The sequence below is a fragment of the Staurois parvus genome, unplaced genomic scaffold, assembly GCF_062004578.1.
Source record: "Staurois parvus isolate SC_StPar_1 unplaced genomic scaffold, SC_StPar_1.0 ptg000344l, whole genome shotgun sequence".
In the NCBI taxonomy this organism is placed as follows: domain Eukaryota; kingdom Metazoa; phylum Chordata; class Amphibia; order Anura; family Ranidae; genus Staurois; species Staurois parvus.
Genome location: NW_028318140.1, coordinates 159,345 through 186,022, shown reverse-complemented (window position 1 = coordinate 186,022; position 26,678 = coordinate 159,345).

Below are 26,678 nucleotides of genomic sequence, written 5' to 3'. Positions count from 1 at the left end.
ATGGGTGAGAATCTAGCTATCTGACTGCTTTGAAGTTACATTTTGGTTTCTGGTGGAGATTCACACAAGCATGTTACTTCTTCTAGTTCCTTTAGATAACAGTCTTCCCAGCTGGAGGTGTAAAGCGCATTCTAACACAAGAAATACAGCTGTTACACAGTAAGACTTCTAATAACAAAATATACATTCAAAATATATCCACTTAGTAAAAACTAAATGTTTGATATATAAAATGGCTGTTCCATTTTTCCTTTCACACCCAGTAAAGACAACCCTCAGTACACACACATTTGCTATGTTCATGATGCTCTGGTCAAAAAGGTCCTGCTGTCTGTCCTCCATAAAGGGGTATACCTCCTTCCCCGTTTTACAGTCGAGACAGCGCACACAGACGGGACAGCAGTGCAGAGTTCATACTCTTCCAGTCCCCTTGAAGGATCGGCCTCAAGCAGAAACCTACCTAGGTGAGGGATCAGCTGTGAGTGATGCAACCTCTAGGGGGTGCTGAAACAATATAGAAGCACCGTAAGACTTTCACATCAAAGCAAAAAAGCATACCATTTTGGGAACACAGTGCTCTGTAAATTATGGTACTATCAGGGTTCTTGGAAAGGGTACTTTTCCACTACATCGACTTTACAGAAATAAGCACAGCACAAGGGAAAATTATAGTAAGCAAAATGTTAGCTTACCATTGCTGGCAGAGATGAATTCTCAGGTTGTGCTGTCCTGTTCTGTGTCTAAGCGATGTCAGTAGAGTTTCACTTTCCGGTCCGAAGGACCACTTTGACGGGGAAACCCAAAACTCATGGATTTCAGTAACATTTTGACTGCTGAAGCCAGAATGAATGGTAGATGTTTATTATATAAACATGTAGCTAGAACTACATACAGTGAGAACAAAATAATACATAGTGTAGATTCAAAGTAATGTTCTAAACTGCCTTGGAAAGCTAATAAAATTTATATGTTCTAAGATGGGTGAGAATCTAGCTATCTGACTGCTTTGAAGTTACATTTTGGTTTCTGGTGGAGATTCACACAAGCATGTTACTTCTTCTAGTTCCTTTAGATAACAGTCTTCCCAGCTGGAGGTGTAAAGCGCATTCTAACACAAGAAATACAGCTGTTACACAGTAAGACTTCTAATAACAAAATATACATTCAAAATATATCCACTTAGTAAAAACTAAATGTTTGATATATAAAATGGCTGTTCCATTTTTCCTTTCACACCCAGTAAAGACAACCCTCAGTACACACACATTTGCTATGTTGATGATGCTCTGGTCAAAAAGGTCCTGCTGTCTGTCCTCCATAAAGGGGTATACCTCCTTCCCCGTTTTACAGTCGAGGCAGCGCACACAGACGGGACAGCAGTGCAGAGTTCATACTCTTCCAGTCCCCTAGAAGGATCGGCCTCAAGCAGAAACCTACCTAGGTGAGGGATCAGCTGTGAGTGATGCAACCTCTAGGGGGTGCTGAAACAATATAGAAGCACCGTAAGACTTTCACATCAAAGCAAAAAAGCATACCATTTTGGGAACACAGTGCTCTGTAAATTATGGTACTATCAGGGTTCTTGGAAAGGGTACTTTTCCACTACATCGACTTTACAGAAATAAGCACAGCACAAGGGAAAATTATAGTAAGCAAAATGTTAGCTTACCATTGCTGGCAGAGATGAATTCTCAGGTTGTGCTGTCCTGTTCTGTGTCTAAGCGATGTCAGTAGAGTTTCACTTTCCGGTCCGAAGGACCACTTTGACGGGGAAACCCAAAACTCATGGGTTTCAGTAACATTTTGACTGCTGAAGCCAGAATGAATGGTAGATGTTTATTATATAAACATGTAGCTAGAACTACATACAGTGAGAACAAAATAATACATAGTGTGGATTCAAAGTAATGCTCTAAACTGCCTTGGAAAGCTAATACAATTTATATGTTCTAAGATGGGTGGGAATCTAGCTATCTGGCTGCTTTGAAGTTACATTCTGGATTCTGGTGGAGATTCACACAAGCATGTTACTTCCACTAGTTCCTTTAGATAGCAATCTTCCCAGATGGAGGTGTAAATCGCATTCTAACACAAGAAATACAGCTATTACACAATAAGACCTTTAATAAAAAAATACACATTCAAAATATATCCACTTAGTCAAAACTAAATGTTTGATATATAAAATGGCTGTTCCATTTTCCCTCTCGCACCCAGTAAAGACAACCCTCAGTACACACACATTTGCTGTGTTGATGATGCTCTGGTCAAAAAGGTCCTGCTGTCTGTCCTCCATAAAGGGGTATACCTCCTTCCCCGTTTTACAGTCGAGACAGCGCACACAGACGGGACAGCAGTGCAGAGTTCATACTCTTCCAGTCCCCTAGAAGGATCGGCCTCAAGCAGAAACCTACCTAGGTGAGGGATCAGCTGTGAGTGATGCAACCTCTAGGGGGTGCTGAAACAATATAGAAGCACCGTAAGACTTTCACATCAAAGCAAAAAAGCATACCATTTTGGGAACACAGTGCTCTGTAAATTATGGTACTATCAGGGTTCTTGGAAAGGGTACTTTTTCACTACATCGACTTTACAGAAATAAGCACAGCACAAGGGAAAATTATAGTAAGAAAAATGTTAGCTTACCATTGCTGGCAGAGATGAATTCTCAGGTTGTGCTGTCCTGTTCTGTGTCTAAGCGATGTCCGTAGAGTTTCACTTTCCGGTCCGAACGACCACTTTGACGGGGAAACCCAAAACTCATGGGTTTCAGTAACATTTTGACTGCTGAAGCCAGAATGAAAGGTAGATGTTTATTATACAAGCATGTAGCTAGAACTACATACAGTGAGAACAAAATAATACATAGTGTGGATTCAAAGTAATGTTCTAAACTGCCTTGGAAAGCTAATAAAATTTATATGTTCTAAGATGGGTGAGAATCTAGCTATCTGACTGCTTTGAAGTTACATTTTGGTTTCTGGTGGAGATTCACACAAGCATGTTACTTCTTCTAGTTCCTTTAGATAACAGTCTTCCCAGCTGGAGGTGTAAAGCGCATTCTAACACAAGAAATACAGCTGTTACACAGTAAGACTTCTAATAACAAAATATACATTCAAAATATATCCACTTAGTAAAAACTAAATGTTTGATATATAAAATGGCTGTTCCATTTTTCCTTTCACACCCAGTAAAGACAACCCTCAGTACACACACATTTGCTATGTTGATGATGCTCTGGTCAAAAAGGTCCTGCTGTCTGTCCTCCATAAAGGGGTATACCTCCTTCCCCGTTTTACAGTCGAGACAGCGCACACAGACGGGACAGCAGTGCAGAGTTCATACTCTTCCAGTCCCCTTGAAGGATCGGCCTCAAGCAGAAACCTACCTAGGTGAGGGATCAGCTGTGAGTGATGCAACCTCTAGGGGGTGCTGAAACAATATAGAAGCACCGTAAGACTTTCACATCAAAGCAAAAAAGCATACCATTTTGGGAACACAGTGCTCTGTAAATTATGGTACTATCAGGGTTCTTGGAAAGGGTACTTTTCCACTACATCGACTTTACAGAAATAAGCACAGCACAAGGGAAAATTATAGTAAGCAAAATGTTAGCTTACCATTGCTGGCAGAGATGAATTCTCAGGTTGTGCTGTCCTGTTCTGTGTCTAAGCGATGTCAGTAGAGTTTCACTTTCCGGTCCGAAGGACCACTTTGACGGGGAAACCCAAAACTCATGGATTTCAGTAACATTTTGACTGCTGAAGCCAGAATGAATGGTAGATGTTTATTATATAAACATGTAGCTAGAACTACATACAGTGAGAACAAAATAATACATAGTGTAGATTCAAAGTAATGTTCTAAACTGCCTTGGAAAGCTAATAAAATTTATATGTTCTAAGATGGGTGAGAATCTAGCTATCTGACTGCTTTGAAGTTACATTTTGGTTTCTGGTGGAGATTCACACAAGCATGTTACTTCTTCTAGTTCCTTTAGATAGCAGTCTTCCCAGCTGGAGGTGTAAAGCGCATTCTAACACAAGAAATACAGCTGTTACACACCAAGACTTCTAGTAACAAAATATACATTCAAAATATATCCACTTAGTCAAAACTAAATGTTTGATATATAAAATGGCTGTTCCATTTTCCCTCTCGCACCCAGTAAAGACAACCCTCAGTACACACACATTTGCTGTGTTGATGATGCTCTGGTCAAAAAGGTCCTGCTGTCTGTCCTCCATAAAGGGGTATACCTCCTTCCCCGTTTTACAGTCGAGACAGCGCACACAGACGGGACAGCAGTGCAGAGTTCATACTCTTCCAGTCCCCTAGAAGGATCGGCCTCAAGCAGAAACCTACCTAGGTGAGGGATCAGCTGTGAGTGATGCAACCTCTAGGGGGTGCTGAAACAATATAGAAGCACCGTAAGACTTTCACATCAAAGCAAAAAAGCATACCATTTTGGGAACACAGTGCTCTGTAAATTATGGTACTATCAGGGTTCTTGGAAAGGGTACTTTTTCACTACATCGACTTTACAGAAATAAGCACAGCACAAGGGAAAATTATAGTAAGCAAAATGTTAGCTTACCATTGCTGGCAGAGATGAATTCTCAGGTTGTGCTGTCCTGTTCTGTGTCTAAGCGATGTCAGTAGAGTTTCACTTTCCGGTCCGAAGGACCACTTTGACGGGGAAACCCAAAACTCATGGATTTCAGTAACATTTTGACTGCTGAAGCCAGAATGAATGGTAGATGTTTATTATATAAACATGTAGCTAGAACTACATACAGTGAGAACAAAATAATACATAGTGTAGATTCAAAGTAATGTTCTAAACTGCCTTGGAAAGCTAATAAAATTTATATGTTCTAAGATGGGTGAGAATCTAGCTATCTGACTGCTTTGAAGTTACATTTTGGTTTCTGGTGGAGATTCACACAAGCATGTTACTTCTTCTAGTTCCTTTAGATAACAGTCTTCCCAGCTGGAGGTGTAAAGCGCATTCTAACACAAGAAATACAGCTGTTACACAGTAAGACTTCTAATAACAAAATATACATTCAAAATATATCCACTTAGTAAAAACTAAATGTTTGATATATAAAATGGCTGTTCCATTTTTCCTTTCACACCCAGTAAAGACAACCCTCAGTACACACACATTTGCTATGTTGATGATGCTCTGGTCAAAAAGGTCCTGCTGTCTGTCCTCCATAAAGGGGTATACCTCCTTCCCCGTTTTACAGTCGAGGCAGCGCACACAGACGGGACAGCAGTGCAGAGTTCATACTCTTCCAGTCCCCTAGAAGGATCGGCCTCAAGCAGAAACCTACCTAGGTGAGGGATCAGCTGTGAGTGATGCAACCTCTAGGGGGTGCTGAAACAATATAGAAGCACCGTAAGACTTTCACATCAAAGCAAAAAAGCATACCATTTTGGGAACACAGTGCTCTGTAAATTATGGTACTATCAGGGTTCTTGGAAAGGGTACTTTTCCACTACATCGACTTTACAGAAATAAGCACAGCACAAGGGAAAATTATAGTAAGCAAAATGTTAGCTTACCATTGCTGGCAGAGATGAATTCTCAGGTTGTGCTGTCCTGTTCTGTGTCTAAGCGATGTCAGTAGAGTTTCACTTTCCGGTCCGAAGGACCACTTTGACGGGGAAACCCAAAACTCATGGGTTTCAGTAACATTTTGACTGCTGAAGCCAGAATGAATGGTAGATGTTTATTATATAAACATGTAGCTAGAACTACATACAGTGAGAACAAAATAATACATAGTGTGGATTCAAAGTAATGCTCTAAACTGCCTTGGAAAGCTAATACAATTTATATGTTCTAAGATGGGTGGGAATCTAGCTATCTGGCTGCTTTGAAGTTACATTCTGGATTCTGGTGGAGATTCACACAAGCATGTTACTTCCACTAGTTCCTTTAGATAGCAATCTTCCCAGATGGAGGTGTAAATCGCATTCTAACACAAGAAATACAGCTATTACACAATAAGACCTTTAATAAAAAAATACACATTCAAAATATATCCACTTAGTCAAAACTAAATGTTTGATATATAAAATGGCTGTTCCATTTTCCCTCTCGCACCCAGTAAAGACAACCCTCAGTACACACACATTTGCTGTGTTGATGATGCTCTGGTCAAAAAGGTCCTGCTGTCTGTCCTCCATAAAGGGGTATACCTCCTTCCCCGTTTTACAGTCGAGACAGCGCACACAGACGGGACAGCAGTGCAGAGTTCATACTCTTCCAGTCCCCTAGAAGGATCGGCCTCAAGCAGAAACCTACCTAGGTGAGGGATCAGCTGTGAGTGATGCAACCTCTAGGGGGTGCTGAAACAATATAGAAGCACCGTAAGACTTTCACATCAAAGCAAAAAAGCATACCATTTTGGGAACACAGTGCTCTGTAAATTATGGTACTATCAGGGTTCTTGGAAAGGGTACTTTTTCACTACATCGACTTTACAGAAATAAGCACAGCACAAGGGAAAATTATAGTAAGAAAAATGTTAGCTTACCATTGCTGGCAGAGATGAATTCTCAGGTTGTGCTGTCCTGTTCTGTGTCTAAGCGATGTCCGTAGAGTTTCACTTTCCGGTCCGAACGACCACTTTGACGGGGAAACCCAAAACTCATGGGTTTCAGTAACATTTTGACTGCTGAAGCCAGAATGAAAGGTAGATGTTTATTATACAAGCATGTAGCTAGAACTACATACAGTGAGAACAAAATAATACATAGTGTGGATTCAAAGTAATGTTCTAAACTGCCTTGGAAAGCTAATAAAATTTATATGTTCTAAGATGGGTGAGAATCTAGCTATCTGACTGCTTTGAAGTTACATTTTGGTTTCTGGTGGAGATTCACACAAGCATGTTACTTCTTCTAGTTCCTTTAGATAACAGTCTTCCCAGCTGGAGGTGTAAAGCGCATTCTAACACAAGAAATACAGCTGTTACACAGTAAGACTTCTAATAACAAAATATACATTCAAAATATATCCACTTAGTAAAAACTAAATGTTTGATATATAAAATGGCTGTTCCATTTTTCCTTTCACACCCAGTAAAGACAACCCTCAGTACACACACATTTGCTATGTTCATGATGCTCTGGTCAAAAAGGTCCTGCTGTCTGTCCTCCATAAAGGGGTATACCTCCTTCCCCGTTTTACAGTCGAGACAGCGCACACAGACGGGACAGCAGTGCAGAGTTCATACTCTTCCAGTCCCCTTGAAGGATCGGCCTCAAGCAGAAACCTACCTAGGTGAGGGATCAGCTGTGAGTGATGCAACCTCTAGGGGGTGCTGAAACAATATAGAAGCACCGTAAGACTTTCACATCAAAGCAAAAAAGCATACCATTTTGGGAACACAGTGCTCTGTAAATTATGGTACTATCAGGGTTCTTGGAAAGGGTACTTTTCCACTACATCGACTTTACAGAAATAAGCACAGCACAAGGGAAAATTATAGTAAGCAAAATGTTAGCTTACCATTGCTGGCAGAGATGAATTCTCAGGTTGTGCTGTCCTGTTCTGTGTCTAAGCGATGTCAGTAGAGTTTCACTTTCCGGTCCGAAGGACCACTTTGACGGGGAAACCCAAAACTCATGGGTTTCAGTAACATTTTGACTGCTGAAGCCAGAATGAATGGTAGATGTTTATTATATAAACATGTAGCTAGAACTACATACAGTGAGAACAAAATAATACATAGTGTGGATTCAAAGTAATGCTCTAAACTGCCTTGGAAAGCTAATACAATTTATATGTTCTAAGATGGGTGGGAATCTAGCTATCTGGCTGCTTTGAAGTTACATTCTGGATTCTGGTGGAGATTCACACAAGCATGTTACTTCCACTAGTTCCTTTAGATAGCAATCTTCCCAGATGGAGGTGTAAATCGCATTCTAACACAAGAAATACAGCTATTACACAATAAGACCTTTAATAAAAAAATACACATTCAAAATATATCCACTTAGTCAAAACTAAATGTTTGATATATAAAATGGCTGTTCCATTTTCCCTCTCGCACCCAGTAAAGACAACCCTCAGTACACACACATTTGCTGTGTTGATGATGCTCTGGTCAAAAAGGTCCTGCTGTCTGTCCTCCATAAAGGGGTATACCTCCTTCCCCGTTTTACAGTCGAGACAGCGCACACAGACGGGACAGCAGTGCAGAGTTCATACTCTTCCAGTCCCCTAGAAGGATCGGCCTCAAGCAGAAACCTACCTAGGTGAGGGATCAGCTGTGAGTGATGCAACCTCTAGGGGGTGCTGAAACAATATAGAAGCACCGTAAGACTTTCACATCAAAGCAAAAAAGCATACCATTTTGGGAACACAGTGCTCTGTAAATTATGGTACTATCAGGGTTCTTGGAAAGGGTACTTTTTCACTACATCGACTTTACAGAAATAAGCACAGCACAAGGGAAAATTATAGTAAGAAAAATGTTAGCTTACCATTGCTGGCAGAGATGAATTCTCAGGTTGTGCTGTCCTGTTCTGTGTCTAAGCGATGTCCGTAGAGTTTCACTTTCCGGTCCGAACGACCACTTTGACGGGGAAACCCAAAACTCATGGGTTTCAGTAACATTTTGACTGCTGAAGCCAGAATGAAAGGTAGATGTTTATTATACAAGCATGTAGCTAGAACTACATACAGTGAGAACAAAATAATACATAGTGTGGATTCAAAGTAATGTTCTAAACTGCCTTGGAAAGCTAATAAAATTTATATGTTCTAAGATGGGTGAGAATCTAGCTATCTGACTGCTTTGAAGTTACATTTTGGTTTCTGGTGGAGATTCACACAAGCATGTTACTTCTTCTAGTTCCTTTAGATAACAGTCTTCCCAGCTGGAGGTGTAAAGCGCATTCTAACACAAGAAATACAGCTGTTACACAGTAAGACTTCTAATAACAAAATATACATTCAAAATATATCCACTTAGTAAAAACTAAATGTTTGATATATAAAATGGCTGTTCCATTTTTCCTTTCACACCCAGTAAAGACAACCCTCAGTACACACACATTTGCTATGTTGATGATGCTCTGGTCAAAAAGGTCCTGCTGTCTGTCCTCCATAAAGGGGTATACCTCCTTCCCCGTTTTACAGTCGAGACAGCGCACACAGACGGGACAGCAGTGCAGAGTTCATACTCTTCCAGTCCCCTTGAAGGATCGGCCTCAAGCAGAAACCTACCTAGGTGAGGGATCAGCTGTGAGTGATGCAACCTCTAGGGGGTGCTGAAACAATATAGAAGCACCGTAAGACTTTCACATCAAAGCAAAAAAGCATACCATTTTGGGAACACAGTGCTCTGTAAATTATGGTACTATCAGGGTTCTTGGAAAGGGTACTTTTCCACTACATCGACTTTACAGAAATAAGCACAGCACAAGGGAAAATTATAGTAAGCAAAATGTTAGCTTACCATTGCTGGCAGAGATGAATTCTCAGGTTGTGCTGTCCTGTTCTGTGTCTAAGCGATGTCAGTAGAGTTTCACTTTCCGGTCCGAAGGACCACTTTGACGGGGAAACCCAAAACTCATGGGTTTCAGTAACATTTTGACTGCTGAAGCCAGAATGAATGGTAGATGTTTATTATATAAACATGTAGCTAGAACTACATACAGTGAGAACAAAATAATACATAGTGTGGATTCAAAGTAATGCTCTAAACTGCCTTGGAAAGCTAATACAATTTATATGTTCTAAGATGGGTGGGAATCTAGCTATCTGGCTGCTTTGAAGTTACATTCTGGATTCTGGTGGAGATTCACACAAGCATGTTACTTCCACTAGTTCCTTTAGATAGCAATCTTCCCAGATGGAGGTGTAAATCGCATTCTAACACAAGAAATACAGCTATTACACAATAAGACCTTTAATAAAAAAATACACATTCAAAATATATCCACTTAGTCAAAACTAAATGTTTGATATATAAAATGGCTGTTCCATTTTCCCTCTCGCACCCAGTAAAGACAACCCTCAGTACACACACATTTGCTGTGTTGATGATGCTCTGGTCAAAAAGGTCCTGCTGTCTGTCCTCCATAAAGGGGTATACCTCCTTCCCCGTTTTACAGTCGAGACAGCGCACACAGACGGGACAGCAGTGCAGAGTTCATACTCTTCCAGTCCCCTAGAAGGATCGGCCTCAAGCAGAAACCTACCTAGGTGAGGGATCAGCTGTGAGTGATGCAACCTCTAGGGGGTGCTGAAACAATATAGAAGCACCGTAAGACTTTCACATCAAAGCAAAAAAGCATACCATTTTGGGAACACAGTGCTCTGTAAATTATGGTACTATCAGGGTTCTTGGAAAGGGTACTTTTTCACTACATCGACTTTACAGAAATAAGCACAGCACAAGGGAAAATTATAGTAAGAAAAATGTTAGCTTACCATTGCTGGCAGAGATGAATTCTCAGGTTGTGCTGTCCTGTTCTGTGTCTAAGCGATGTCCGTAGAGTTTCACTTTCCGGTCCGAACGACCACTTTGACGGGGAAACCCAAAACTCATGGGTTTCAGTAACATTTTGACTGCTGAAGCCAGAATGAAAGGTAGATGTTTATTATACAAGCATGTAGCTAGAACTACATACAGTGAGAACAAAATAATACATAGTGTGGATTCAAAGTAATGTTCTAAACTGCCTTGGAAAGCTAATAAAATTTATATGTTCTAAGATGGGTGAGAATCTAGCTATCTGACTGCTTTGAAGTTACATTTTGGTTTCTGGTGGAGATTCACACAAGCATGTTACTTCTTCTAGTTCCTTTAGATAACAGTCTTCCCAGCTGGAGGTGTAAAGCGCATTCTAACACAAGAAATACAGCTGTTACACAGTAAGACTTCTAATAACAAAATATACATTCAAAATATATCCACTTAGTAAAAACTAAATGTTTGATATATAAAATGGCTGTTCCATTTTTCCTTTCACACCCAGTAAAGACAACCCTCAGTACACACACATTTGCTATGTTGATGATGCTCTGGTCAAAAAGGTCCTGCTGTCTGTCCTCCATAAAGGGGTATACCTCCTTCCCCGTTTTACAGTCGAGACAGCGCACACAGACGGGACAGCAGTGCAGAGTTCATACTCTTCCAGTCCCCTTGAAGGATCGGCCTCAAGCAGAAACCTACCTAGGTGAGGGATCAGCTGTGAGTGATGCAACCTCTAGGGGGTGCTGAAACAATATAGAAGCACCGTAAGACTTTCACATCAAAGCAAAAAAGCATACCATTTTGGGAACACAGTGCTCTGTAAATTATGGTACTATCAGGGTTCTTGGAAAGGGTACTTTTCCACTACATCGACTTTACAGAAATAAGCACAGCACAAGGGAAAATTATAGTAAGCAAAATGTTAGCTTACCATTGCTGGCAGAGATGAATTCTCAGGTTGTGCTGTCCTGTTCTGTGTCTAAGCGATGTCAGTAGAGTTTCACTTTCCGGTCCGAAGGACCACTTTGACGGGGAAACCCAAAACTCATGGGTTTCAGTAACATTTTGACTGCTGAAGCCAGAATGAATGGTAGATGTTTATTATATAAACATGTAGCTAGAACTACATACAGTGAGAACAAAATAATACATAGTGTGGATTCAAAGTAATGCTCTAAACTGCCTTGGAAAGCTAATACAATTTATATGTTCTAAGATGGGTGGGAATCTAGCTATCTGGCTGCTTTGAAGTTACATTCTGGATTCTGGTGGAGATTCACACAAGCATGTTACTTCCACTAGTTCCTTTAGATAGCAATCTTCCCAGATGGAGGTGTAAATCGCATTCTAACACAAGAAATACAGCTATTACACAATAAGACCTTTAATAAAAAAATACACATTCAAAATATATCCACTTAGTCAAAACTAAATGTTTGATATATAAAATGGCTGTTCCATTTTCCCTCTCGCACCCAGTAAAGACAACCCTCAGTACACACACATTTGCTGTGTTGATGATGCTCTGGTCAAAAAGGTCCTGCTGTCTGTCCTCCATAAAGGGGTATACCTCCTTCCCCGTTTTACAGTCGAGACAGCGCACACAGACGGGACAGCAGTGCAGAGTTCATACTCTTCCAGTCCCCTAGAAGGATCGGCCTCAAGCAGAAACCTACCTAGGTGAGGGATCAGCTGTGAGTGATGCAACCTCTAGGGGGTGCTGAAACAATATAGAAGCACCGTAAGACTTTCACATCAAAGCAAAAAAGCATACCATTTTGGGAACACAGTGCTCTGTAAATTATGGTACTATCAGGGTTCTTGGAAAGGGTACTTTTCCACTACATCGACTTTACAGAAATAAGCATAGCACAAGGGAAAAATATAGTAAGCAAAATGTTAGCTTACCATTGCTGGCAGAGATGAATTCTCAGGTTGTGCTGTCCTGTTCTGTGTCTAAGCGATGTCAGTAGAGTTTCACTTTCCGGTCCGAAGGACCACTTTGACGGGGAAACCCAAAACTCATGGATTTCAGTAACATTTTGACTGCTGAAGCCAGAAGGAATGGTAGATGTTTATTATATAAACATGTAGCTAGAACTACATACAGTGAGAACAAAATAATACATAGTGTAGATTCAAAGTAATGTTCTAAACTGCCTTGGAAAGCTAATAAAATTTATATGTTCTAAGATGGGTGAGAATCTAGCTATCTGACTGCTTTGAAGTTACATTTTGGTTTCTGGTGGAGATTCACACAAGCATGTTACTTCTTCTAGTTCCTTTAGATAACAGTCTTCCCAGCTGGAGGTGTAAAGCGCATTCTAACACAAGAAATACAGCTGTTACACAGTAAGACTTCTAATAACAAAATATACATTCAAAATATATCCACTTAGTAAAAACTAAATGTTTGATATATAAAATGGCTGTTCCATTTTTCCTTTCACACCCAGTAAAGACAACCCTCAGTACACACACATTTGCTATGTTGATGATGCTCTGGTCAAAAAGGTCCTGCTGTCTGTCCTCCATAAAGGGGTATACCTCCTTCCCCGTTTTACAGTCGAGGCAGCGCACACAGACGGGACAGCAGTGCAGAGTTCATACTCTTCCAGTCCCCTAGAAGGATCGGCCTCAAGCAGAAACCTACCTAGGTGAGGGATCAGCTGTGAGTGATGCAACCTCTAGGGGGTGCTGAAACAATATAGAAGCACCGTAAGACTTTCACATCAAAGCAAAAAAGCATACCATTTTGGGAACACAGTGCTCTGTAAATTATGGTACTATCAGGGTTCTTGGAAAGGGTACTTTTCCACTACATCGACTTTACAGAAATAAGCACAGCACAAGGGAAAATTATAGTAAGCAAAATGTTAGCTTACCATTGCTGGCAGAGATGAATTCTCAGGTTGTGCTGTCCTGTTCTGTGTCTAAGCGATGTCAGTAGAGTTTCACTTTCCGGTCCGAAGGACCACTTTGACGGGAAAACCCAAAACTCATGGGTTTCAGTAACATTTTGACTGCTGAAGCCAGAATGAATGGTAGATGTTTATTATATAAACATGTAGCTAGAACTACATACAGTGAGAACAAAATAATACATAGTGTGGATTCAAAGTAATGCTCTAAACTGCCTTGGAAAGCTAATACAATTTATATGTTCTAAGATGGGTGGGAATCTAGCTATCTGGCTGCTTTGAAGTTACATTCTGGATTCTGGTGGAGATTCACACAAGCATGTTACTTCCACTAGTTCCTTTAGATAGCAATCTTCCCAGATGGAGGTGTAAATCGCATTCTAACACAAGAAATACAGCTATTACACAATAAGACCTTTAATAAAAAAATACACATTCAAAATATATCCACTTAGTCAAAACTAAATGTTTGATATATAAAATGGCTGTTCCATTTTCCCTCTCGCACCCAGTAAAGACAACCCTCAGTACACACACATTTGCTGTGTTGATGATGCTCTGGTCAAAAAGGTCCTGCTGCCTGTCCTCCATAAAGGGGTATACCTCCTTCCCCGTTTTACAGTCGAGACAGCGCACACAGACGGGACAGCAGTGCAGAGTTCATACTCTTCCAGTCCCCTAGAAGGATCGGCCTCAAGCAGAAACCTACCTAGGTGAGGGATCAGCTGTGAGTGATGCAACCTCTAGGGGGTGCTGAAACAATATAGAAGCACCGTAAGACTTTCACATCAAAGCAAAAAAGCATACCATTTTGGGAACACAGTGCTCTGTAAATTATGGTACTATCAGGGTTCTTGGAAAGGGTACTTTTCCACTACATCGACTTTACAGAAATAAGCACAGCACAAGGGAAAATTATAGTAAGCAAAATGTTAGCTTACCATTGCTGGCAGAGATGAATTCTCAGGTTGTGCTGTCCTGTTCTGTGTCTAAGCGATGTCAGTAGAGTTTCACTTTCCGGTCCGAAGGACCACTTTGACGGGGAAACCCAAAACTCATGGGTTTCAGTAACATTTTGACTGCTGAAGCCAGAATGAATGGTAGATGTTTATTATATAAACATGTAGCTAGAACTACATACAGTGAGAACAAAATAATACATAGTGTGGATTCAAAGTAATGCTCTAAACTGCCTTGGAAAGCTAATACAATTTATATGTTCTAAGATGGGTGGGAATCTAGCTATCTGGCTGCTTTGAAGTTACATTCTGGATTCTGGTGGAGATTCACACAAGCATGTTACTTCCACTAGTTCCTTTAGATAGCAATCTTCCCAGATGGAGGTGTAAATCGCATTCTAACACAAGAAATACAGCTATTACACAATAAGACCTTTAATAAAAAAATACACATTCAAAATATATCCACTTAGTCAAAACTAAATGTTTGATATATAAAATGGCTGTTCCATTTTCCCTCTCGCACCCAGTAAAGACAACCCTCAGTACACACACATTTGCTGTGTTGATGATGCTCTGGTCAAAAAGGTCCTGCTGTCTGTCCTCCATAAAGGGGTATACCTCCTTCCCCGTTTTACAGTCGAGACAGCGCACACAGACGGGACAGCAGTGCAGAGTTCATACTCTTCCAGTCCCCTAGAAGGATCGGCCTCAAGCAGAAACCTACCTAGGTGAGGGATCAGCTGTGAGTGATGCAACCTCTAGGGGGTGCTGAAACAATATAGAAGCACCGTAAGACTTTCACATCAAAGCAAAAAAGCATACCATTTTGGGAACACAGTGCTCTGTAAATTATGGTACTATCAGGGTTCTTGGAAAGGGTACTTTTCCACTACATCGACTTTACAGAAATAAGCACAGCACAAGGGAAAATTATAGTAAGCAAAATGTTAGCTTACCATTGCTGGCAGAGATGAATTCTCAGGTTGTGCTGTCCTGTTCTGTGTCTAAGCGATGTCAGTAGAGTTTCACTTTCCGGTCCGAAGGACCACTTTGACGGGGAAACCCAAAACTCATGGATTTCAGTAACATTTTGACTGCTGAAGCCAGAATGAATGGTAGATGTTTATTATATAAACATGTAGCTAGAACTACATACAGTGAGAACAAAATAATACATAGTGTAGATTCAAAGTAATGTTCTAAACTGCCTTGGAAAGCTAATAAAATTTATATGTTCTAAGATGGGTGAGAATCTAGCTATCTGACTGCTTTGAAGTTACATTTTGGTTTCTGGTGGAGATTCACACAAGCATGTTACTTCTTCTAGTTCCTTTAGATAACAGTCTTCCCAGCTGGAGGTGTAAAGCGCATTCTAACACAAGAAATACAGCTGTTACACAGTAAGACTTCTAATAACAAAATATACATTCAAAATATATCCACTTAGTAAAAACTAAATGTTTGATATATAAAATGGCTGTTCCATTTTTCCTTTCACACCCAGTAAAGACAACCCTCAGTACACACACATTTGCTATGTTGATGATGCTCTGGTCAAAAAGGTCCTGCTGTCTGTCCTCCATAAAGGGGTATACCTCCTTCCCCGTTTTACAGTCGAGGCAGCGCACACAGACGGGACAGCAGTGCAGAGTTCATACTCTTCCAGTCCCCTAGAAGGATCGGCCTCAAGCAGAAACCTACCTAGGTGAGGGATCAGCTGTGAGTGATGCAACCTCTAGGGGGTGCTGAAACAATATAGAAGCACCGTAAGACTTTCACATCAAAGCAAAAAAGCATACCATTTTGGGAACACAGTGCTCTGTAAATTATGGTACTATCAGGGTTCTTGGAAAGGGTACTTTTCCACTACATCGACTTTACAGAAATAAGCACAGCACAAGGGAAAATTATAGTAAGCAAAATGTTAGCTTACCATTGCTGGCAGAGATGAATTCTCAGGTTGTGCTGTCCTGTTCTGTGTCTAAGCGATGTCAGTAGAGTTTCACTTTCCGGTCCGAAGGACCACTTTGACGGGGAAACCCAAAACTCATGGGTTTCAGTAACATTTTGACTGCTGAAGCCAGAATGAATGGTAGATGTTTATTATATAAACATGTAGCTAGAACTACATACAGTGAGAACAAAATAATACATAGTGTGGATTCAAAGTAATGCTCTAAACTGCCTTGGAAAGCTAATACAATTTATATGTTCTAAGATGGGTGGGAATCTAGCTATCTGGCTGCTTTGAAGTTACATTCTGGATTCTGGTGGAGATTCACACAAGCATGTTACTTCCACTAGTTCCTTTAGATAGCAATCTTCCCAGATGGAGGTGTAAATCGCATTCTAACACAAGAAATACAGCTATTACACAATAAGACCTTTAATAACAAAATATACATTCAAAATATATCCACTTAGTCAAAACTAAATGTTTGATATATAAAATGGCTGTTCCATTTTCCCTCTCGCACCCAGTAAAGACAACCCTCAGTACACACACATTTGCTGTGTTGATGATGCTCTGGTCAAAAAGGTCCTGCTGTCTGTCCTCCATAAAGGGGTATACCTCCTTCCCCGTTTTACAGTCGAGACAGCGCACACAGACGGGACAGCAGTGCAGAGTTCATACTCTTCCAGTCCCCTAGAAGGATCGGCCTCAAGCAGAAACCTACCTAGGTGAGGGATCAGCTGTGAGTGATGCAACCTCTAGGGGGTGCTGAAACAATATAGAAGCACCGTAAGACTTTCACATCAAAGCAAAAAAGCATACCATTTTGGGAACACAGTGCTCTGTAAATTATGGTACTATCAGGGTTCTTGGAAAGGGTACTTTTTCACTACATCGACTTTACAGAAATAAGCACAGCACAAGGGAAAATTATAGTAAGAAAAATGTTAGCTTACCATTGCTGGCAGAGATGAATTCTCAGGTTGTGCTGTCCTGTTCTGTGTCTAAGCGATGTCCGTAGAGTTTCACTTTCCGGTCCGAACGACCACTTTGACGGGGAAACCCAAAACTCATGGGTTTCAGTAACATTTTGACTGCTGAAGCCAGAATGAAAGGTAGATGTTTATTATACAAGCATGTAGCTAGAACTACATACAGTGAGAACAAAATAATACATAGTGTGGATTCAAAGTAATGTTCTAAACTGCCTTGGAAAGCTAATAAAATTTATATGTTCTAAGATGGGTGAGAATCTAGCTATCTGACTGCTTTGAAGTTACATTTTGGTTTCTGGTGGAGATTCACACAAGCATGTTACTTCTTCTAGTTCCTTTAGATAACAGTCTTCCCAGCTGGAGGTGTAAAGCGCATTCTAACACAAGAAATACAGCTGTTACACAGTAAGACTTCTAATAACAAAATATACATTCAAAATATATCCACTTAGTAAAAACTAAATGTTTGATATATAAAATGGCTGTTCCATTTTTCCTTTCACACCCAGTAAAGACAACCCTCAGTACACACACATTTGCTATGTTCATGATGCTCTGGTCAAAAAGGTCCTGCTGTCTGTCCTCCATAAAGGGGTATACCTCCTTCCCCGTTTTACAGTCGAGACAGCGCACACAGACGGGACAGCAGTGCAGAGTTCATACTCTTCCAGTCCCCTTGAAGGATCGGCCTCAAGCAGAAACCTACCTAGGTGAGGGATCAGCTGTGAGTGATGCAACCTCTAGGGGGTGCTGAAACAATATAGAAGCACCGTAAGACTTTCACATCAAAGCAAAAAAGCATACCATTTTGGGAACACAGTGCTCTGTAAATTATGGTACTATCAGGGTTCTTGGAAAGGGTACTTTTCCACTACATCGACTTTACAGAAATAAGCACAGCACAAGGGAAAATTATAGTAAGCAAAATGTTAGCTTACCATTGCTGGCAGAGATGAATTCTCAGGTTGTGCTGTCCTGTTCTGTGTCTAAGCGATGTCAGTAGAGTTTCACTTTCCGGTCCGAAGGACCACTTTGACGGGGAAACCCAAAACTCATGGGTTTCAGTAACATTTTGACTGCTGAAGCCAGAATGAATGGTAGATGTTTATTATATAAACATGTAGCTAGAACTACATACAGTGAGAACAAAATAATACATAGTGTGGATTCAAAGTAATGCTCTAAACTGCCTTGGAAAGCTAATACAATTTATATGTTCTAAGATGGGTGGGAATCTAGCTATCTGGCTGCTTTGAAGTTACATTCTGGATTCTGGTGGAGATTCACACAAGCATGTTACTTCCACTAGTTCCTTTAGATAGCAATCTTCCCAGATGGAGGTGTAAATCGCATTCTAACACAAGAAATACAGCTATTACACAATAAGACCTTTAATAAAAAAATACACATTCAAAATATATCCACTTAGTCAAAACTAAATGTTTGATATATAAAATGGCTGTTCCATTTTCCCTCTCGCACCCAGTAAAGACAACCCTCAGTACACACACATTTGCTGTGTTGATGATGCTCTGGTCAAAAAGGTCCTGCTGTCTGTCCTCCATAAAGGGGTATACCTCCTTCCCCGTTTTACAGTCGAGACAGCGCACACAGACGGGACAGCAGTGCAGAGTTCATACTCTTCCAGTCCCCTAGAAGGATCGGCCTCAAGCAGAAACCTACCTAGGTGAGGGATCAGCTGTGAGTGATGCAACCTCTAGGGGGTGCTGAAACAATATAGAAGCACCGTAAGACTTTCACATCAAAGCAAAAAAGCATACCATTTTGGGAACACAGTGCTCTGTAAATTATGGTACTATCAGGGTTCTTGGAAAGGGTACTTTTTCACTACATCGACTTTACAGAAATAAGCACAGCACAAGGGAAAATTATAGTAAGAAAAATGTTAGCTTACCATTGCTGGCAGAGATGAATTCTCAGGTTGTGCTGTCCTGTTCTGTGTCTAAGCGATGTCCGTAGAGTTTCACTTTCCGGTCCGAATGACCACTTTGACGGGGAAACCCAAAACTCATGGGTTTCAGTAACATTTTGACTGCTGAAGCCAGAATGAAAGGTAGATGTTTATTATACAAGCATGTAGCTAGAACTACATACAGTGAGAACAAAATAATACATAGTGTGGATTCAAAGTAATGTTCTAAACTGCCTTGGAAAGCTAATAAAATTTATATGTTCTAAGATGGGTGAGAATCTAGCTATCTGACTGCTTTGAAGTTACATTTTGGTTTCTGGTGGAGATTCACACAAGCATGTTACTTCTTCTAGTTCCTTTAGATAACAGTCTTCCCAGCTGGAGGTGTAAAGCGCATTCTAACACAAGAAATACAGCTGTTACACAGTAAGACTTCTAATAACAAAATATACATTCAAAATATATCCACTTAGTAAAAACTAAATGTTTGATATATAAAATGGCTGTTCCATTTTTCCTTTCACACCCAGTAAAGACAACCCTCAGTACACACACATTTGCTATGTTCATGATGCTCTGGTCAAAAAGGTCCTGCTGTCTGTCCTCCATAAAGGGGTATACCTCCTTCCCCGTTTTACAGTCGAGACAGCGCACACAGACGGGACAGCAGTGCAGAGTTCATACTCTTCCAGTCCCCTTGAAGGATCGGCCTCAAGCAGAAACCTACCTAGGTGAGGGATCAGCTGTGAGTGATGCAACCTCTAGGGGGTGCTGAAACAATATAGAAGCACCGTAAGACTTTCACATCAAAGCAAAAAAGCATACCATTTTGGGAACACAGTGCTCTGTAAATTATGGTACTATCAGGGTTCTTGGAAAGGGTACTTTTCCACTACATCGACTTTACAGAAATAAGCACAGCACAAGGGAAAATTATAGTAAGCAAAATGTTAGCTTACCATTGCTGGCAGAGATGAATTCTCAGGTTGTGCTGTCCTGTTCTGTGTCTAAGCGATGTCAGTAGAGTTTCACTTTCCGGTCCGAAGGACCACTTTGACGGGGAAACCCAAAACTCATGGATTTCAGTAACATTTTGACTGCTGAAGCCAGAATGAATGGTAGATGTTTATTATATAAACATGTAGCTAGAACTACATACAGTGAGAACAAAATAATACATAGTGTAGATTCAAAGTAATGTTCTAAACTGCCTTGGAAAGCTAATAAAATTTATATGTTCTAAGATGGGTGAGAATCTAGCTATCTGACTGCTTTGAAGTTACATTTTGGTTTCTGGTGGAGATTCACACAAGCATGTTACTTCTTCTAGTTCCTTTAGATAACAGTCTTCCCAGCTGGAGGTGTAAAGCGCATTCTAACACAAGAAATACAGCTGTTACACAGTAAGACTTCTAATAACAAAATATACATTCAAAATATATCCACTTAGTAAAAACTAAATGTTTGATATATAAAATGGCTGTTCCATTTTTCCTTTCACACCCAGTAAAGACAACCCTCAGTACACACACATTTGCTATGTTGATGATGCTCTGGTCAAAAAGGTCCTGCTGTCTGTCCTCCATAAAGGGGTATACCTCCTTCCCCGTTTTACAGTCGAGGCAGCGCACACAGACGGGACAGCAGTGCAGAGTTCATACTCTTCCAGTCCCCTAGAAGGATCGGCCTCAAGCAGAAACCTACCTAGGTGAGGGATCAGCTGTGAGTGATGCAACCTCTAGGGGGTGCTGAAACAATATAGAAGCACCGTAAGACTTTCACATCAAAGCAAAAAAGCATACCATTTTGGGAACACAGTGCTCTGTAAATTATGGTACTATCAGGGTTCTTGGAAAGGGTACTTTTCCACTACATCGACTTTACAGAAATAAGCACAGCACAAGGGAAAATTATAGTAAGCAAAATGTTAGCTTACCATTGCTGGCAGAGATGAATTCTCAGGTTGTGCTGTCCTGTTCTGTGTCTAAGCGATGTCAGTAGAGTTTCACTTTCCGGTCCGAAGGACCACTTTGACGGGGAAACCCAAAACTCATGGGTTTCAGTAACATTTTGACTGCTGAAGCCAGAATGAATGGTAGATGTTTATTATATAAACATGTAGCTAGAACTACATACAGTGAGAACAAAATAATACATAGTGTGGATTCAAAGTAATGCTCTAAACTGCCTTGGAAAGCTAATACAATTTATATGTTCTAAGATGGGTGGGAATCTAGCTATCTGGCTGCTTTGAAGTTACATTCTGGATTCTGGTGGAGATTCACACAAGCATGTTACTTCCACTAGTTCCTTTAGATAGCAATCTTCCCAGATGGAGGTGTAAATCGCATTCTAACACAAGAAATACAGCTATTACACAATAAGACCTTTAATAAAAAAATACACATTCAAAATATATCCACTTAGTCAAAACTAAATGTTTGATATATAAAATGGCTGTTCCATTTTCCCTCTCGCACCCAGTAAAGACAACCCTCAGTACACACACATTTGCTGTGTTGATGATGCTCTGGTCAAAAAGGTCCTGCTGTCTGTCCTCCATAAAGGGGTATACCTCCTTCCCCGTTTTACAGTCGAGACAGCGCACACAGACGGGACAGCAGTGCAGAGTTCATACTCTTCCAGTCCCCTAGAAGGATCGGCCTCAAGCAGAAACCTACCTAGGTGAGGGATCAGCTGTGAGTGATGCAACCTCTAGGGGGTGCTGAAACAATATAGAAGCACCGTAAGACTTTCACATCAAAGCAAAAAAGCATACCATTTTGGGAACACAGTGCTCTGTAAATTATGGTACTATCAGGGTTCTTGGAAAGGGTACTTTTTCACTACATCGACTTTACAGAAATAAGCACAGCACAAGGGAAAATTATAGTAAGAAAAATGTTAGCTTACCATTGCTGGCAGAGATGAATTCTCAGGTTGTGCTGTCCTGTTCTGTGTCTAAGCGATGTCCGTAGAGTTTCACTTTCCGGTCCGAACGACCACTTTGACGGGGAAACCCAAAACTCATGGGTTTCAGTAACATTTTGACTGCTGAAGCCAGAATGAAAGGTAGATGTTTATTATACAAGCATGTAGCTAGAACTACATACAGTGAGAACAAAATAATACATAGTGTGGATTCAAAGTAATGTTCTAAACTGCCTTGGAAAGCTAATAAAATTTATATGTTCTAAGATGGGTGAGAATCTAGCTATCTGACTGCTTTGAAGTTACATTTTGGTTTCTGGTGGAGATTCACACAAGCATGTTACTTCTTCTAGTTCCTTTAGATAACAGTCTTCCCAGCTGGAGGTGTAAAGCGCATTCTAACACAAGAAATACAGCTGTTACACAGTAAGACTTCTAATAACAAAATATACATTCAAAATATATCCACTTAGTAAAAACTAAATGTTTGATATATAAAATGGCTGTTCCATTTTTCCTTTCACACCCAGTAAAGACAACCCTCAGTACACACACATTTGCTATGTTGATGATGCTCTGGTCAAAAAGGTCCTGCTGTCTGTCCTCCATAAAGGGGTATACCTCCTTCCCCGTTTTACAGTCGAGACAGCGCACACAGACGGGACAGCAGTGCAGAGTTCATACTCTTCCAGTCCCCTTGAAGGATCGGCCTCAAGCAGAAACCTACCTAGGTGAGGGATCAGCTGTGAGTGATGCAACCTCTAGGGGGTGCTGAAACAATATAGAAGCACCGTAAGACTTTCACATCAAAGCAAAAAAGCATACCATTTTGGGAACACAGTGCTCTGTAAATTATGGTACTATCAGGGTTCTTGGAAAGGGTACTTTTCCACTACATCGACTTTACAGAAATAAGCACAGCACAAGGGAAAATTATAGTAAGCAAAATGTTAGCTTACCATTGCTGGCAGAGATGAATTCTCAGGTTGTGCTGTCCTGTTCTGTGTCTAAGCGATGTCAGTAGAGTTTCACTTTCCGGTCCGAAGGACCACTTTGACGGGGAAACCCAAAACTCATGGATTTCAGTAACATTTTGACTGCTGAAGCCAGAATGAATGGTAGATGTTTATTATATAAACATGTAGCTAGAACTACATACAGTGAGAACAAAATAATACATAGTGTAGATTCAAAGTAATGTTCTAAACTGCCTTGGAAAGCTAATAAAATTTATATGTTCTAAGATGGGTGAGAATCTAGCTATCTGACTGCTTTGAAGTTACATTTTGGTTTCTGGTGGAGATTCACACAAGCATGTTACTTCTTCTAGTTCCTTTAGATAGCAGTCTTCCCAGCTGGAGGTGTAAAGCGCATTCTAACACAAGAAATACAGCTGTTACACACCAAGACTTCTAGTAACAAAATATACATTCAAAATATATCCACTTAGTCAAAACTAAATGTTTGATATATAAAATGGCTGTTCCATTTTCCCTCTCGCACCCAGTAAAGACAACCCTCAGTACACACACATTTGCTGTGTTGATGATGCTCTGGTCAAAAAGGTCCTGCTGTCTGTCCTCCATAAAGGGGTATACCTCCTTCCCCGTTTTACAGTCGAGACAGCGCACACAGACGGGACAGCAGTGCAGAGTTCATACTCTTCCAGTCCCCTAGAAGGATCGGCCTCAAGCAGAAACCTACCTAGGTGAGGGATCAGCTGTGAGTGATGCAACCTCTAGGGGGTGCTGAAACAATATAGAAGCACCGTAAGACTTTCACATCAAAGCAAAAAAGCATACCATTTTGGGAACACAGTGCTCTGTAAATTATGGTACTATCAGGGTTCTTGGAAAGGGTACTTTTTCACTACATCGACTTTACAGAAATAAGCACAGCACAAGGGAAAATTATAGTAAGCAAAATGTTAGCTTACCATTGCTGGCAGAGATGAATTCTCAGGTTGTGCTGTCCTGTTCTGTGTCTAAGCGATGTCAGTAGAGTTTCACTTTCCGGTCCGAAGGACCACTTTGACGGGGAAACCCAAAACTCATGGATTTCAGTAACATTTTGACTGCTGAAGCCAGAATGAATGGTAGATGTTTATTATATAAACATGTAGCTAGAACTACATACAGTGAGAACAAAATAATACATAGTGTAGATTCAAAGTAATGTTCTAAACTGCCTTGGAAAGCTAATAAAATTTATATGTTCTAAGATGGGTGAGAATCTAGCTATCTGACTGCTTTGAAGTTACATTTTGGTTTCTGGTGGAGATTCACACAAGCATGTTACTTCTTCTAGTTCCTTTAGATAACAGTCTTCCCAGCTGGAGGTGTAAAGCGCATTCTAACACAAGAAATACAGCTGTTACACAGTAAGACTTCTAATAACAAAATATACATTCAAAATATATCCACTTAGTAAAAACTAAATGTTTGATATATAAAATGGCTGTTCCATTTTTCCTTTCACACCCAGTAAAGACAACCCTCAGTACACACACATTTGCTATGTTGATGATGCTCTGGTCAAAAAGGTCCTGCTGTCTGTCCTCCATAAAGGGGTATACCTCCTTCCCCGTTTTACAGTCGAGGCAGCGCACACAGACGGGACAGCAGTGCAGAGTTCATACTCTTCCAGTCCCCTAGAAGGATCGGCCTCAAGCAGAAACCTACCTAGGTGAGGGATCAGCTGTGAGTGATGCAACCTCTAGGGGGTGCTGAAACAATATAGAAGCACCGTAAGACTTTCACATCAAAGCAAAAAAGCATACCATTTTGGGAACACAGTGCTCTGTAAATTATGGTACTATCAGGGTTCTTGGAAAGGGTACTTTTCCACTACATCGACTTTACAGAAATAAGCACAGCACAAGGGAAAATTATAGTAAGCAAAATGTTAGCTTACCATTGCTGGCAGAGATGAATTCTCAGGTTGTGCTGTCCTGTTCTGTGTCTAAGCGATGTCAGTAGAGTTTCACTTTCCGGTCCGAAGGACCACTTTGACGGGGAAACCCAAAACTCATGGGTTTCAGTAACATTTTGACTGCTGAAGCCAGAATGAATGGTAGATGTTTATTATATAAACATGTAGCTAGAACTACATACAGTGAGAACAAAATAATACATAGTGTGGATTCAAAGTAATGCTCTAAACTGCCTTGGAAAGCTAATACAATTTATATGTTCTAAGATGGGTGGGAATCTAGCTATCTGGCTGCTTTGAAGTTACATTCTGGATTCTGGTGGAGATTCACACAAGCATGTTACTTCCACTAGTTCCTTTAGATAGCAATCTTCCCAGATGGAGGTGTAAATCGCATTCTAACACAAGAAATACAGCTATTACACAATAAGACCTTTAATAAAAAAATACACATTCAAAATATATCCACTTAGTCAAAACTAAATGTTTGATATATAAAATGGCTGTTCCATTTTCCCTCTCGCACCCAGTAAAGACAACCCTCAGTACACACACATTTGCTGTGTTGATGATGCTCTGGTCAAAAAGGTCCTGCTGTCTGTCCTCCATAAAGGGGTATACCTCCTTCCCCGTTTTACAGTCGAGACAGCGCACACAGACGGGACAGCAGTGCAGAGTTCATACTCTTCCAGTCCCCTAGAAGGATCGGCCTCAAGCAGAAACCTACCTAGGTGAGGGATCAGCTGTGAGTGATGCAACCTCTAGGGGGTGCTGAAACAATATAGAAGCACCGTAAGACTTTCACATCAAAGCAAAAAAGCATACCATTTTGGGAACACAGTGCTCTGTAAATTATGGTACTATCAGGGTTCTTGGAAAGGGTACTTTTTCACTACATCGACTTTACAGAAATAAGCACAGCACAAGGGAAAATTATAGTAAGAAAAATGTTAGCTTACCATTGCTGGCAGAGATGAATTCTCAGGTTGTGCTGTCCTGTTCTGTGTCTAAGCGATGTCCGTAGAGTTTCACTTTCCGGTCCGAACGACCACTTTGACGGGGAAACCCAAAACTCATGGGTTTCAGTAACATTTTGACTGCTGAAGCCAGAATGAAAGGTAGATGTTTATTATACAAGCATGTAGCTAGAACTACATACAGTGAGAACAAAATAATACATAGTGTGGATTCAAAGTAATGTTCTAAACTGCCTTGGAAAGCTAATAAAATTTATATGTTCTAAGATGGGTGAGAATCTAGCTATCTGACTGCTTTGAAGTTACATTTTGGTTTCTGGTGGAGATTCACACAAGCATGTTACTTCTTCTAGTTCCTTTAGATAACAGTCTTCCCAGCTGGAGGTGTAAAGCGCATTCTAACACAAGAAATACAGCTGTTACACAGTAAGACTTCTAATAACAAAATATACATTCAAAATATATCCACTTAGTAAAAACTAAATGTTTGATATATAAAATGGCTGTTCCATTTTTCCTTTCACACCCAGTAAAGACAACCCTCAGTACACACACATTTGCTATGT